The sequence below is a fragment of the Hypanus sabinus genome, chromosome 27 (genome assembly GCF_030144855.1).
Source record: "Hypanus sabinus isolate sHypSab1 chromosome 27, sHypSab1.hap1, whole genome shotgun sequence".
Lineage (NCBI taxonomy): Eukaryota > Metazoa > Chordata > Chondrichthyes > Myliobatiformes > Dasyatidae > Hypanus > Hypanus sabinus.
The window spans coordinates 45,691,335-45,706,172 of NC_082732.1; positions in this window are offsets into that span (position 1 = coordinate 45,691,335).

A 14,838-nucleotide genomic window follows, 5' to 3' on the forward strand; every position below is an offset into this window, starting at 1 on the left:
ATGCTGGCTTTTATTGCTAGGGGGATGGAGTATAAGAACAGGGAGGTCTTACTGCAGTTGTACCGGGTATTGGTGAGACCACACCTGGAGTACTGTGTGCAGTTCTGGTGTCCATATTTAAGAAAGGACATACTGGCTCTCGAGGCAGTGCAGAGAAGGTTCACTAGGTTAATTCTGGGGATGGGTGGGTTGATGTATGATGAGAGGTTGAGTAGATTGGGACTCTACTCATTGGAGTTCCGAAGAATGAAAGGCGATCTTATTGAAACATATAAGATTGTGAAGGGGCTTGATCGGGTGGATGCGGAGAGAATATTCCCAATGATGGGTGAAACTAGGACTAGGGGGCATAATCTTAAAATAAGGGGATGCCATTCCAGGACTGAGATGAGGCAAAATTTCTTCACTCAGAGGGTAGTGGGGCTGTGGAATTTACTGCCCCAGAGAGCTGTGGAAGCTACTACACTCAATAAATTCAAAACGGAGATAGACATTTTCCTGGATAAAAATGGCATTAGGGGATACGGTGAGCGAGCAGGTAAGTGGACATGAGGCTAGGTTTAGATCAGCCATGTGATCTCCTGGACCAGTTTTCGATAGCCTGGATGGGTCAGGGAGGAATTTTCCAGACTTTTTCTCCTCAATTGGCAAATCGTCTTTTTTTTCCCGGGTGATCACATGGGTTTAGGCGGGATGAATAATAAAATAAAATGGGCGGCATGGTGCCCTGTTGGTTGGCACTGTTGCCTTGTGGGAGTTAAGATTGGATCAGCCATGATCTTGTTGAATGGCGGAGCAGGCTTGAGGGGCTGATTGGCCTACTCCTGCTCCTATCTCTTATGTTCTTATTTTATGTTCTATGTTCTAAGATCAATCTAACCCTTCCCTCCCACATAACCCTCATTTTTTAATCATCCATGTGTCTATTTAATAGGTTATTAAAAGTCACTAATGTATCTGCCTCTACCAGCACCCCAGGCAGGGCGTTCCATGCACCCACCATCTTCTATGTAAAAAACCTACCTCTGACATACCACTTTATACTTTCCTACACACTGAAAATGCTGTAAGTACTTAGGTGCTAGGGCAGCATTTATAGAAAGAGGTATAGAATTGCCTTTTGCATCAACTGTTTATCTCTCCAAAGATGCTGTTTGATTTGCTGAGCATTTATTGGGTAATGCACCAGTATTTTGCTCTCTGTTTATTACAGGTACATGTGTTTCAAAGCATTGCACACCAACAGCAAATACGATATGTATCCCCTGCGCTCAGGGAACTTACATGGACCGCCCAAACGGTTTAGAAAAATGCCTGAAGTGCAAGTATTGTGATTCAGGTAAACAAACCTTCTATAATGTTTTAGCAATCCAAATATATTCCCATACAGGTTCACTCCAAACATATAAGGGAAGAAAGTTAATTACATGGATTATTCTCTCAATCTCTTTAAACTGTTGATTCTTCAAATACTTTGTGTGCTTTAGAAATTTCAATAATCATCTAAATGAATATGTTAGAACCTCCACTAAGATTGGCAAGTTATATGTAAAAGATTTATCTAGATGTATGACACATACAAAAGCCAACAGCTACTAATAATTTTAGTTGTTTTCTCTGGATTGGTATGAAATTAAGTTATTGTATTGCAGAGCACAGAAACATCTATTTTAGCCCCCAGTGCCTATGCCAACCATTTTTCACCATCACACTAATCACATTCTGTTCTCTTATTCCCTTAAATTTCTCTTAAACAATCTCCCTCAAAAGATAATTGGCAGGTCAGCTTTTTTGAACTACACTCCTTAACAGTGGAATTCTATACCCAAGGGATGCAGACTCAGTTGATAATGCCAGTTCAAAACCTATTTATTTAACCTTGCTATTAACTAACATCTTTTTGTCTTTTATGTTCATGTTTATTTTAATTTTGATTTTATTTCATACTTGTACTTTTATCCTATTGTAAAGCACTTTGAACTACATCAACTGTATGAAAAGCAGTCTATAAATAAAGTTATTATTATTATTTTCCTACATTAGGACCATATCTGTCCATGCAGAGTAATGGCTCAGACATCCTATCTGATACCATAGTCTCCTCTGGCAGTGTGTTTCAGATATCAAATATTCTCTGTCTTAAAAGCTGTTCCCTAAGATCCCCTTTAGCACTCCTGCCTCTCACTTTAAACTTATTTCCTCTTGTTTTTGATACCCCTATGTTGGGAAAATAATACTGACTATTTATCCTTACTATTCATTTTCTGTAATGAAGAGGTGATTCTTCAAGTTCGAAGTAAATTTATTATCAAAGTATATATATATGTCACCATAAAAATCCCTGAGGTTCATCTTCTTGTGGGCATACTTAGAACATCGAAGAAACATAATAGATTCAATGAAAAACTGCACCCAACAGGACGGACAAACAACCAAAATTCAAATAGAAAAGAAAAAAAAGAACAATAATAAATAAATAAACAATAAATATCAAGAACTTCAGATGAGGAGTCCTTGAAAGTGAGTCCATAGGATGTGGGAACAGTTTAGTATTACAGCAAGTGAAGTTATCTCCTCTGATTTAAGAGCCTGATGTTTGAGGGGTCATAACTGTTTCTGAACCTGGTGGTATGAATCCTAAAGCCCCTATACCTTCCTCCTGAGAAGAGCATGGCCTGGATGGTGGAGGTCCTCGATGAATGCTACTTTGCTGCAACAACACTTTGTTTAGAGCATTCTTAATGGTGGGGAGGGCTTTACCTGTGATAGGCTGGGCTATATCCACTGCTTTATGCAGGATTTCCCTTCCACATGTGGAACCGGTAATGGATTTGGTTGATGATATAAGCAGGTTGAGGAGGAAGTGCCTTTCAGATAGAGAAATCATTAACCCAGCATCACATTTTTCTGACTTCAAAGGTTCATTTTAATATCAGAGAATGTATACAGTATACAACCTGAAATACTTACTCTTCACAGCCGTCCACGAAATGAGAGCCCCATAGAATTAATGATAGAAACACTAAAGGCTCCAAAGCCCCCCCTCCCCCTCCCTTCACACAAGCAGCAGCAAAAGCATCAACGCCCCCCCGTCACACCAGCAGAAGCACAGAGCCCCCCCTCCACACCCCCACTATGCATGCAACAGCAGCCCCCCAAAGAGAGCCTGATCCAGAGTCCATCAAAACTACAGTCCATAACCCAGCACTTTGGTATCTCAGCCAGGCTCTCTCTATCCATTGAGGGAGAGAGAGGTTGCTCCTGCAACAACAAGAGTGGAGACCAGCTACTCGCTATCCGATGTTCTAATCTTTTGGATTACTTCTCTATGAACTAAAGCAGCAGTTGTTGTTTTATGATTTGTTTGCAATGTATAAAACTCAGTATGATTGTTGATCTGGGCTGACAGTAATTTAATTTGGATCTAAACATGTTTTAATTCTAGAACTGGGACTTAAGACCGTGCGTGAATGCAGTGTAACTCAGGATGCAGTGTGTGGCTGTAAAGAAGGGTATTTCTGCTTGGCAAAAACGAGAGATACATGCCACATGTGCACAAAATATATCACAGTTTTCAATAGCAGTATAAGTTACAAAGGTAAGAAGGGTCTCGGCCCGAAACGTCGACAGCGCTTCTCCCTATCGATGCTGCCTGGCCTGCTGTGTTCCACCAGCATTTTGTGTGTGTTGTTGTTAAATTGGAGATTGGTTCATTGTGATTTTCCACAGTAACTGAATATGCATGTGTGGTGTAAGTTGTGGAGTAGGTGGAAATTGATTCTGGACCCTTTTTAGTGATGATACACTAAAATAGACAGTGACAAATCATTTGGGTCAATGCAAAAACCAATTGTAAATTGCTGGTGCTCAACAAGCTTTGAACAGCAGAGATAGAAGTATAGCTCCTGTAACAAAATTATTGTAAAATTAATTCTTTGTTCTTTTCCAATTCAGCAGCAATAAGTATCCACAAAGAAACTGTATGTATGTTAAAGATCTCTCTCTCTCTTTACCCCCTCCCCCCTCTTTCTCTCTCTCCCCGTCCTTCCCCCTTTCTCCATCCTTTCCCTTCCCTCATTCCCCCTCCCTCTCTCTACACCACTCTGCCTCCCCCTCTCTCTCCATCCCTCACCTCTCCCTCACTCCCCCCTCTCTCTCCATCCTTCTACATCTCTCTCTCCCCCCTCCCTCTTTCCCCACACCTCCTCCTTCTCTCTATATATCCTTGACTCCATCTCTAGCTCACAACACTAATCGGAACCCAGCCCAAGAGAGAATTCCCTACATGCACAAAGAAATAGCCCATGTTTGTATCCTTTAAGTCCATTTACTCTAATAATTTCCTGGACAAACATGTTTTTCATCAATATCTACACTCAGGGCCATAGGCTGGTCTTCACACTAAGTTCTTAAAGCGCTGCTGTCAACTGGTTTCCTTGTACTTTCACAGAACATTCCCACATCCCAGAGTAAACATTTTGTCTTGCAAACTTCCGATTTATGTTACATATCTTAGCATATACCAATGAGAAATCAAATGTAACTTTTTCCTTCCAGTTCCCAGCATTTTCCAGAGTCCTTTGGGGTCTATTTCCATTCCTCTTTGCATTCAATGCTTGCCCTGTGGCTGCAGTTCCAATAGCACTGAAGCAGCCCAGGAGAAATGACAATGTATTCCACCCAAAGTGTCACGTGCAAACAGCTGCCATGTCTCCAAACAATTTCACGTTTCAGTGCATCAATGTAAACTGAGAGTTCAGTTCACACTCTATATAGTACAGTCCTTCATTTATCTATCATCCAAGAGTCTCTTAAATGCCCCTAATGTATCTGCCTCTACCACACACATACCACACTATCTAAAAAACTTACTTCTGGCATCCTCCCTATACTTTTCTCTTAATATGATGCTCCCTAGTGATTAGGCAATTCCACGCCGGAAAAAAAGTCTCTGGCTGTCCACTCGATCTAAGCCTCTTACCATCTTTCATACCCATATCAAGTCACCTCTCATCCTGCTTCGCTCCAAAGAGAAAAGCTATAGCTTGCTCAACCTATCCCCATAAGTCATGTTCCCTAATCCAGGCAGCATCCTGGTAAATCTCCTCTGCATTCTCTCTAAAGCAGTGTAAACTTTTAAAGAAAAAAACAAAACATAGCACATGTCACCATGGAGGGCTATGTAGGATGGAAGGGTTAGACTGATTTTAGAGTAGGTTAAAAAGTTGGCACAACATTGTGGGCTGAAGGGCCTGTGTTATGCTGTAATGTTCTATGTTCTACAGAATACATCACTAAGTTATTTTGCTCTGATTCTTCCTTTGTATATTTTGTTTTATTCTGATTTGCCCTTTGCCTTCTTTATTCACTTCCATAGATGCTGCCTGATCTGCTGAGTTCCTCCAGCATTGTTTGTGTGTTGCTTTGGGTTTACCAGCATCTGCAGACTTCCTCGTGTTTATATAATCAATAGGTTATTTTTTTATTATTATTATGGACTGCAATGTACTTCTATCTCAACACAACCAATCAATTACAATAGGTGTATATTTTTAAATTAAATTAAATAAGTAGTCCAAAAAAAAGAACAAAAGTTAAAAAAAGTAGTGAGACAGTGTTCATGGGTTCAATGTTCATTCAGAAATCTGATGGCGGAGGGGAAGAAACTGTTCCTGAAATGCTGAGTGTGAGTCTTCAGCTTCTTGTACCTCCTCCTTGATGGTAACAATGAGAAGAGGACATGCCCTGGGTAATAGGGGTCTTTAATAATGGATACCACCCTTTTGAGGCATCGTCCTTTGAAGGTGTCCAGGAAGCTGGGAAGTCTATTGCCCAGGATGGAGCTGGCTGAGTTTACATCTTTCTGCAGCTTTTTCCAAAGCTGTGCAGTGGCCCCTCCATACCAGATGGCATTACAGGTAAAATGGTCACCCTGGTACATTTGTAAAATTTTTTGAGTGCTTTTATTGACAAACCAAGTCTCCTCAAACTCTTTATGAAATATAGCCACTATCATGCCTTCTTATTAATTGCCTCAATATGTTGAGCACTTGATGTCTGTCTAGGTGTGTGTCCTTGAGAACAGCCCATAGGTCAGAGAGTTAATATTAACTCTCTGTACCTTGTGTATATGTGTTGTAAATAAACTTCTATAGTTTAAAAAAGTGAGAGCTTTCCATATATGTGCAAAATGCATCTTCTATGCACTACTGTGCAGGCTGAATTTAGTGACACAGAATAACTCTGTTTCCATGTTTAATGTATGGAAGGACATTGTCCTGTCTATTATTTATTGTAATGCCTGCACTGTTTTTGTGCACTTTATGCAGTCCAGTGTAGGTCTGTAGTCTAGTGAAGCTTTCTCTGTGTTCTTTTTTTTATTACGTAGTTCAGTTTAGTTTTTTGTACTGTGTCATGTAACACCATGGTCCTGAAAAACGTTGTCTCATTTTTACTATGCACTGTACCAGCAGTTATGGTCAAAATGACAATAAAAGTTGACTTGACGACATAGATAAATGTAAAGCTGATCAAATTAATTTTTTGGCTGAGTTTGTGGTATTCCTGCATCTCTTAAATACATTCTCTCAAACTTAAAGGATAACTGCTTTACACTTGATTGAAGGTTAGCATCACTAACAGGATGGGAACAGAGGCCCCAAAGACCCATGAAAATACTGGGAGCTAGCTTCATTCATCGTCCCTTCCAGGAAAACATAATTTGTACCCACTCACATATATTTTTCATTGAAGGATGCCTAGAATCTCGTCCAATTTCATTCACAGTAAAAAGCAGCAATGTTGATGTTAAGCTCGCCAATAGAACAAGAGGATCTGGAAATCATGTCAAGAGAAATCAGACAACCTTATCCAACTCCAGCATTAAAGTGCTAGGTACTGTTTACAATAGGTCTGATTGTTTATGGTCAGTAAACCGTATCAACTTTATTATCTTTTCCAATTCTGTATTTTTAATGAGTGTGGTGCATCCTGGTGAAAATATTAAGAATACTACGTTTGTTTTCAGAGTCATTCGATAACTGTTCACTGATGTCCTAATTTGAGCCAAAATTAATTATTGGTCAGCTGAACGAGCTAATAAGCCTGTATGTAGCTCGCTTGCTGGAGCAAAGGTGTACAGATTGCTTACTTGAAAATATCAGCTGGTGGAGAGTGAGTAGGTACTGTTCTTGCAAACCATGAAATGAATAAGTGTATTGCTGGTTAGCTTGTCCACTTCAAAGTATGCTGTGAGATGTTGCTCCTACAAAACATTGCTTTAATTAGTCAAAATAAAAATAACAACAAGATATAATGTCAACTCAGATCCTGGCAAAATGAAGATGACCTGGTAATTAACTTCTCATCAAATTTGTCTGTGGATCATAACTGTGTAAGTGAATTTTGTATAATTCAATGTGTGATCTTATTATGTAACCATCCTGACTCTCTGCTACTTTCTAGAGAAATAATTCTGTTCAGGATTTACAATAGTCCCACTTCATTAGTCACAGTATTCAATATCCTCTATGTAAAATAATTTAATAGCAAAACAAGCTTGTCTTTATGATGTTCCAGCAGTTCCAGAGCTTTCATTCTTGCCTGCAGTAAAACATCTACACAGAGTTTGTTTCAGATTCAGACCTCCCAAAATGCTTTACAGTCAATGAAGTAATGTACAACACCAAACTTTGACCAGTATATTCTCAAAAACTGCTAAATGATAATTATCTGATGTTGGCTGATGTGCCAAGATGAGGTCGCCCTCAGGGTGGAGGAGCAACACCTTATATTCTGTCTGGGTGCCCTCCAACCTGATGGTATAAATATCAATTTCTCCTTTTGCTGAACAAAATTCCCACTCACCTTCCTCAATCCCCACTCTGACCTTTTGCTTTTTCTCACCTGCCTATTACTTACCCCGGGTCCCCTCCTCTTTCCTTTTCTCCTATTGTCCACTCTTCTATCAGATTCTCTCTTCTCTAGCCCATGACCTTTCCCACCCACCTGGATTCACCTATCATCTTCCAGCTTGCCTCTACCCCCTACATGCACCTTTTAATTCAGACAGCTTCCCACTTCCCTCTCAGTCCTGATGAAGGGTCTCGGCCTAAAACATCAACTATTTACTCTTTTCCAAAGATGCTGCCTGACCTCCTGAGTTCCTCCAGCATTTTGTGTGTATTGCTTTGGATTCCAGCATCTGCAGATTTTCTCCTGTAGGTGAAATATATATTGCCTTATTTTCCAAGATATTGGAATGTATTTATAATAGGATGGCAGTTTAACATCTTATTAACCTACCACTAATACTGGTTACAAGATCACCATTTAAGTGTGCTTTATTTTTAAACAGACACAGGTAATCCAAAGCAACATGATGTAAAACCAACCGCACAGTCTGTACTTAGCCAAGCCAATGTTCCATTTATGGATCACGAAGACACACAAAATCAATTGCAACCTGGGAAGAAAACGCAAAGGAGGAAAGCCGTTCCTAAACCAGAAACATCGGAAAAATTGCGCAAGTGGGAGTCAGCTCCTGAAACAACCACACGCCAGTCCAAGGTTACACGTGGACAGGACCCTGTGTCAATGAGAAAGACACTAATGACACTGATGCAAATATTTGATGCAAACTTTCCTAAAGAATCATTAAAGCTTCAGGAGGCAGGAAATAAAGCGATTACAGAATTACAAAATAATATGCATACCAATCTGGCAGCTCTGCAGAATGTTATGCAGTTTGGGCTCACTGATATGCAAAATAAAATTGAGTCAGGCCTGTCGAATCTGCAGAGCTCTGTAAAATCTGGTCTGGCAGACATTAAGGGTGCTCTACAGATTGGAATGGCTGGAATTCAAGAAGCTTTAGTTTCTGGAATGACTGATATCAAAGGCATTAAAATTGGTCTTGTGCAGGCCGATAATACTCTGAAACAAATGCAGGCAAACTCACAAGCTAACTTGTTACTGATGACCAAGCAAGTTGGATCACTGGTTAATATACTGACCAAGTTGGTTTCCTCAAATCAAACCATTTCCTTTATCCAGTTTAGGGATATTACTTGTGATCTTTCCAACAAAGCAGAGTCAATACAACCGCAAGTAACAACAAAGCAACTGTAGGCTAGATTTCTAGTCTTTGAGACAGACTATGTTTCCAGCTCCACATAGTAATGTACTGAGCAGCTGGTACCTGTGACTGCTGATTAGCCTGGAAGGCAAAGCACTCAACAAATTTCAAACAAGATAAAAAAACCTTTTATTCTTCTGTATGGAGTTGCCTCCTTTCATTTTCCTCCTATCAAATACTTATCTACTTCATAGAACATAGAACATACAGTAGAACATTACAGCACAATACATCTCTTTTGGCCCATGAAGTTGTGCCAACATTTTAACCTACTCTAAAATCAATTTTACCCTTCCCACCCCCATACCCCTTCATCTTCTATCATTCATGTGCCTATCTAAGAGTTTCTTAAATGTCCCTATTTTACCTGCCTCTACCAAATCTCTGGCAGGGATTCCAAGCACCCACCATCCTCTGTGTAAAAAAAACTTACCTTTGACATCCTCCCTATACTTTCCTCCAATTGTCTTAAAATTATGCCTTCTTTCATTAGCCATTTCCACCCTGGGGAAAAAGAATCAGGCAACCCATTCAAGCTATGCCTCTTAACACCTTGTACACCTCTACTGAGTCACTTCTCATTCTCCTTTGCTCCAGTGAGAAAAGCCCTAGTTTGCTCAACCTATGCTCATAAGATATTCTCTCTAATCCAGGCGGCATCCCGGTAAACTTCCTCTGCACTTTCTCTAAAGCTTCCACATCTTTCATACAATGAAGCAACCAGAACAGAACACAAAATTGCAACCTTTATTTATTTTTCATATGGATGATGTAGTGCAAAGGGCTTTACAATGGGATAAAAGCTCAAATATGAAAAAAAAATTAAACATGAAAATAAAAGTCAAAAAGATCATCAATTAAAAGGTTAAATAAACCTTTTGAGCTCATATTTAAAAGTGTCAACTGAGTCTGCATCCCTTATAGTTTTAGGTTCTGAATTCCACAGTTTAGGAGTGTAGTTCAAAAAAACTGACCTGCCAAAGGAGATTGACCTGCCAAAGGAGATTGTTTAAATTTAAGAGACCAGTGGAAGAAGACCTGAGAGCTGGAGCAGGATTATAAAGCAAAAATGATTTTGTGATGCAGTCCGGTCCCAGTCTTTAAAGATAAGTAAGAGAACTTTAAAATCAATTCTAAGATGCACAGGAAGCCAGTGCAGAGCAGCCAGTACAGGAAAGATCTGTTTTGTTTCAACGAAACCTGGCTTTTGTTAAAAGTCTGGTGGAGTTGATGTTGGTCAGTTTGCCTTGGAAGTCTAGTAAAAATGCATTGCAGTGATCTAATTTATTCGATATAAAGGCATGAATTAGTTTTTCAGCATCATTACATGACAGAAGTTAATGTACATTTGCAATATGTAGAAATGTTGCTCTGGTCACTTTCTTTACTCGGGATTTGAAATTCAGATCTGAATCAAGGAAAACATCCAGGCTTGCTACTTCTGATTTTACAAGGGAGCCAAGTTCCCAAGTTTATCAAGAAGTTTATCTCTTTGGCTTTGGGACCAACCAAAAGTATTTCAGTTTTATCTTTATTTAGCTTTTAGGAAATTATTGCTCATCCACTTGTTTATTTCAGCAAAACCAGAAGTCAGAGAAGATCGGGTGCTATTATCATCAGACTCAACCAAGATATGCAATTGTGTGCCACCTGCATAAAGTTGCTCTCTGATGATGTCTCCTAAGCAACATTACCTTATGCCTTCATCTTGTCATTTTATTTTAAATAAAACTAAAACTGAAACTTCCTTATGTCAAGATTTATTTTCAGTTATTAATACTAAAAATAACTAATGATTTATCACTACGTGAATAAACCTGCTTCACAACACTTGAAGAGATAATAATTTTGATAATTTAAGAAACAGGTGATGAGCATATCTATATTTTCCAAATCTATATTCTCACCTTTCTTTTGATTTTACATAATGAGGTACTTATTATAAGATCTACATTTAGTATAAGAAGAATTTTTGCAAATTCCCATAGTTTCACAATTCAAGATTGCTTAATGTCATTTCCGGTAGTGTAAAGGAGAATGAAATAATTGTTACTCCATATCTGATTCAGCACAAAAAGAAAACACAATGAGATAATAACACATAACTGAAGTTGTTTAAGATGTTGGTAAAGCCTAATTGGGGTATTGTCTGCAGTTTTGGTCACCTACCTACGGGAAAGATGTAAATAAGATTGAAAGACGACAGAAAAAGATTACAAGGATGTTGCCAGGACTGGAGGACCTGTATATAAGGTGACTCTGACAGAAAATGATAAAGTAGTGGTGGAAGGGGATGAGTAGGGATGGGCTAATGGGTTGAGGTGTTGATCAGCCTTATTGCTTAGGAGAAGTAACAGTTTTTGAGTCTGGTGGTCCTGGCATATATACTATGTAGCTTTTTCCCTGATCGGATTGGGACAAACAACACCACTTCATCTTTAACAAAACTTGCAAAACATAAGCCGTTATCACAAAGGAAAGAGTCAGAATATTAACATAGAGCAGTGCCGTGCAGGAGCAGGTCTTTCAGCCCACCTGCTCTGTGCCATCCATAAGATAAAACCAAACTAACTCCATCTGCCTGCACGTGATCCAGGTCCCTCCATTTCCTGCCTGTTCATGTGCCTGTCTAAATGCCTCCTGCTGATCTACCGCAGTTGTTTCTGTTTCCATCAATTCTCCTAGCAGTGCATTACAGGAAACTACAATTTTCTGTGTAAAAATTAAACATTTGCATCATAAATCCTCTTTAAAGTTTCCCGTACTCACATTAAACCTGTGCCCTCCATTTCCATCCTGTCAGATTAATAACCCTTTTATTTTTATAAATTTCTATCAGGTCACCCCTCAGCCATTGATATTCCTGGGAAAACAATTAAAGTTTGCATAACCTCTTCTTCTAGGCAACTTGCTGGAAAACCTCTTCTGCACCGTCTCCAAAGTCTCCACATCCTTCTTGTGTTGTAGTGCTCAGAACAGCACACAATACTCCAATGGCCTAGCCAAAGTTTTATACGGCAGCAGAAGTGTAACTGAAATAAAAGAGAAAATAATGAATAAGAAAGCAGATCCCTGTGCATGCTCTGCCCAAACAAGGAAGGACTAACAAGAGCAACTTGTTAGCCTCCAGCTTGGTGGTTATGTTGGTCCATGGCCTCTGCTTCTGCCACCACGAGGGCACTGTCAGGTTGGAGGAGCAACACCTCATATTCCACTTAGATAGCCTCCAAACTGATGGCATGAATATTAATCTCTCTAACTTCAGGTAATTATTTCCCCTCCCCCTTCTTCAATTGCCCACTCTGACTTCCTACCTCTTCTCTTCAAATACCCATCACCTCCCTCTGGTGCCCCTCCTCCTTCCCTTTCTCCTAAAGGCCACTCCTCTCATATAAGACTATTTGATTATGTGCCTCCAAATACCCCAAAAACTCATCCTTACTAATCAAATCCAAAATCTTCCCATCAGACTAACCGACCTTTAATTTCCTTTTATGCCTCTCTCCTTTCTTGAAGAGTGCAAAGTGACATTTGCAATTTTCCAGCCCTCTGGAAGCATGCCAGAATCTATTGATTTTGTAATTATTAGTGATGCCTCCACAATCTCTTCAGCCACCTCTTTCAGAACACTGGGCTGCAGGCCATCTTGACCAGGTGACTTATCTACCTTCAGACCTTTCAGTTTCCCAAGAACCTTCTTCCCAGTAATGGCAACTTCACATACTTCGAACCCTGTGACACTCTTGAATTTCCAGCATACTGCTAGTGTCTTCCATAGTGAAGACTGATGCAAAATATTTATTCATTTCTTCTGCCATTTCCTTGTTCCCCCATAACTACCCCTCCAGCATCATTTTCCAGTGGCCCTTATCTATGGTATCAAACTGGATCACAAACTGAGCACAAAACAAACGCTAGACAATATCAGAATCAGGTTTATTATCACTGGCATGTGTCCTGAAATTTGTTCACTTAGCCAGCAGCAGTTCAATGCAATACATTATATAGAAGAAATAAAATAATAATAATAAATAATTAAATCAATTACAGTATACTTATATTGAATAGATTAAAAATCATGCAAAAATACAGAAATAATATATATTAAAAACAGTGAGGTAGTGTTCATGGATTCAATGTCCATTTAGGAATAGGATGGCAGAGAGGAAGAAGCTGTTCCTGAATCACTGAGTGTGTGCTTTCAGGCTTCTGTACCTCCTCCCTGATGGTAACAATGAGAAAAGGGCATGCCTTGGGTGCTGGGTGTCCTTAATAATGGACGCTGCCTTTCTGATACACTGCTCCTTGAAGATGTCCTGGGCACTTTGTAGGCTAGTACCCAAGATGGAGCCAACAGAATTTACAACCCTAGCAGCACCTCGGTTCAGGTGCTCTTTAAATACCCAATTCTTGGTGCCCAAAACATGACTGCCAATTAGCAGGACCATCCTAATCCTTAAAGAGGCCATACCAGCTATCCATACTCCAGAGTTAGAGCATCTAAATGCCAGAAGCCTGCATGGTTGGGAACATCTTGTAAAAGGACTCCTCTCCTATGGCCAACACCTGACTGCTCAGAGGGGCAGTGATGGTAATCGTGGATGAGAGCTTCCCCTTCTCAAATTGCAGGGTGAATTCTGTCATATTACGATCGCTGGTCCCCTAAGGGTTATTTTACTTTAAGTTCTCTAATCAATTCCAGTTCATTGCACAGCACTCAATTTAGAATAACTGAATGCCTTAGCAAGACATTTGATAAGGTACCCTATGCAAGGCTTATTGAGAAAGTAAGGAGACATGGGATCCAAGGGGACATTGCTTTATGGATCCAGAACTGGCTTGCCTACAGAAGGCAAAGAGTGGTTGTAGACAGGTGACACTCTGCATGGAGGCTGGAGACCAGTGGAGTGCCTCAACGACACTACTTTGATCGAAGGGACCCCTCCCCTTCATGATTTTTATAAATGACCTGGATGAGGAAGTGGAGGGATGAGTTAGTAAATTTGCTGATGACACAAAGGTTGGGGGTGTTGTGGATAGTGCGGAGAGCTGTCAGAGGTAACAGTGGGACATTGATAGGATGCAAAACTGGGCTGAGAAGTGGCAGATGGAGTTCAACCCAGATAAGTGTGAGGTGGTTCATTTTGGTAGGTCAAATATGATGGCAGAATATATCATTAATGACAAAACTCTTGGCAGTGTGGAAGATTAGAGGGATCTTGGGGTCTGAGACCACAGGACACTCAAAGCCGCTACGCAGGTTGACTGTGTGGTTAAGAAGTCATATGGTGCATTAGCCTTCATCAATCGTGGGATTGAGTTTAAGAGACAAGAGGTAATGTTGCAGCTATATAGGACCCTGGTCAGACCCCACTTGGAGTACTGTGCTCAGTTCTGGTCGCCTCATTACAGGAGGGATGTGGGAACCATAGAAGGGATGCAAAGGACATTTACAAGATGTTGCCTGGATTAGGAACCATGCCCTATGAGAATAGGTTGAGTGAACTCGGTCTTTTCTCCTCGGAGCAACAGAGGATGAGAGGTGATGTAATAGAGGTGTACAAGATTATGAGAGGCATTGATCGTGTGGATAGTCAGAGGCTTTTCCCCAGGGCTGAAATGGCTAGCCTAAGAGGGCACTGTTTTAAGGTGCTTGGAAGTAGGTACAGAGAAGATGTCAGGGGTAATTTTTTTACGCAGAG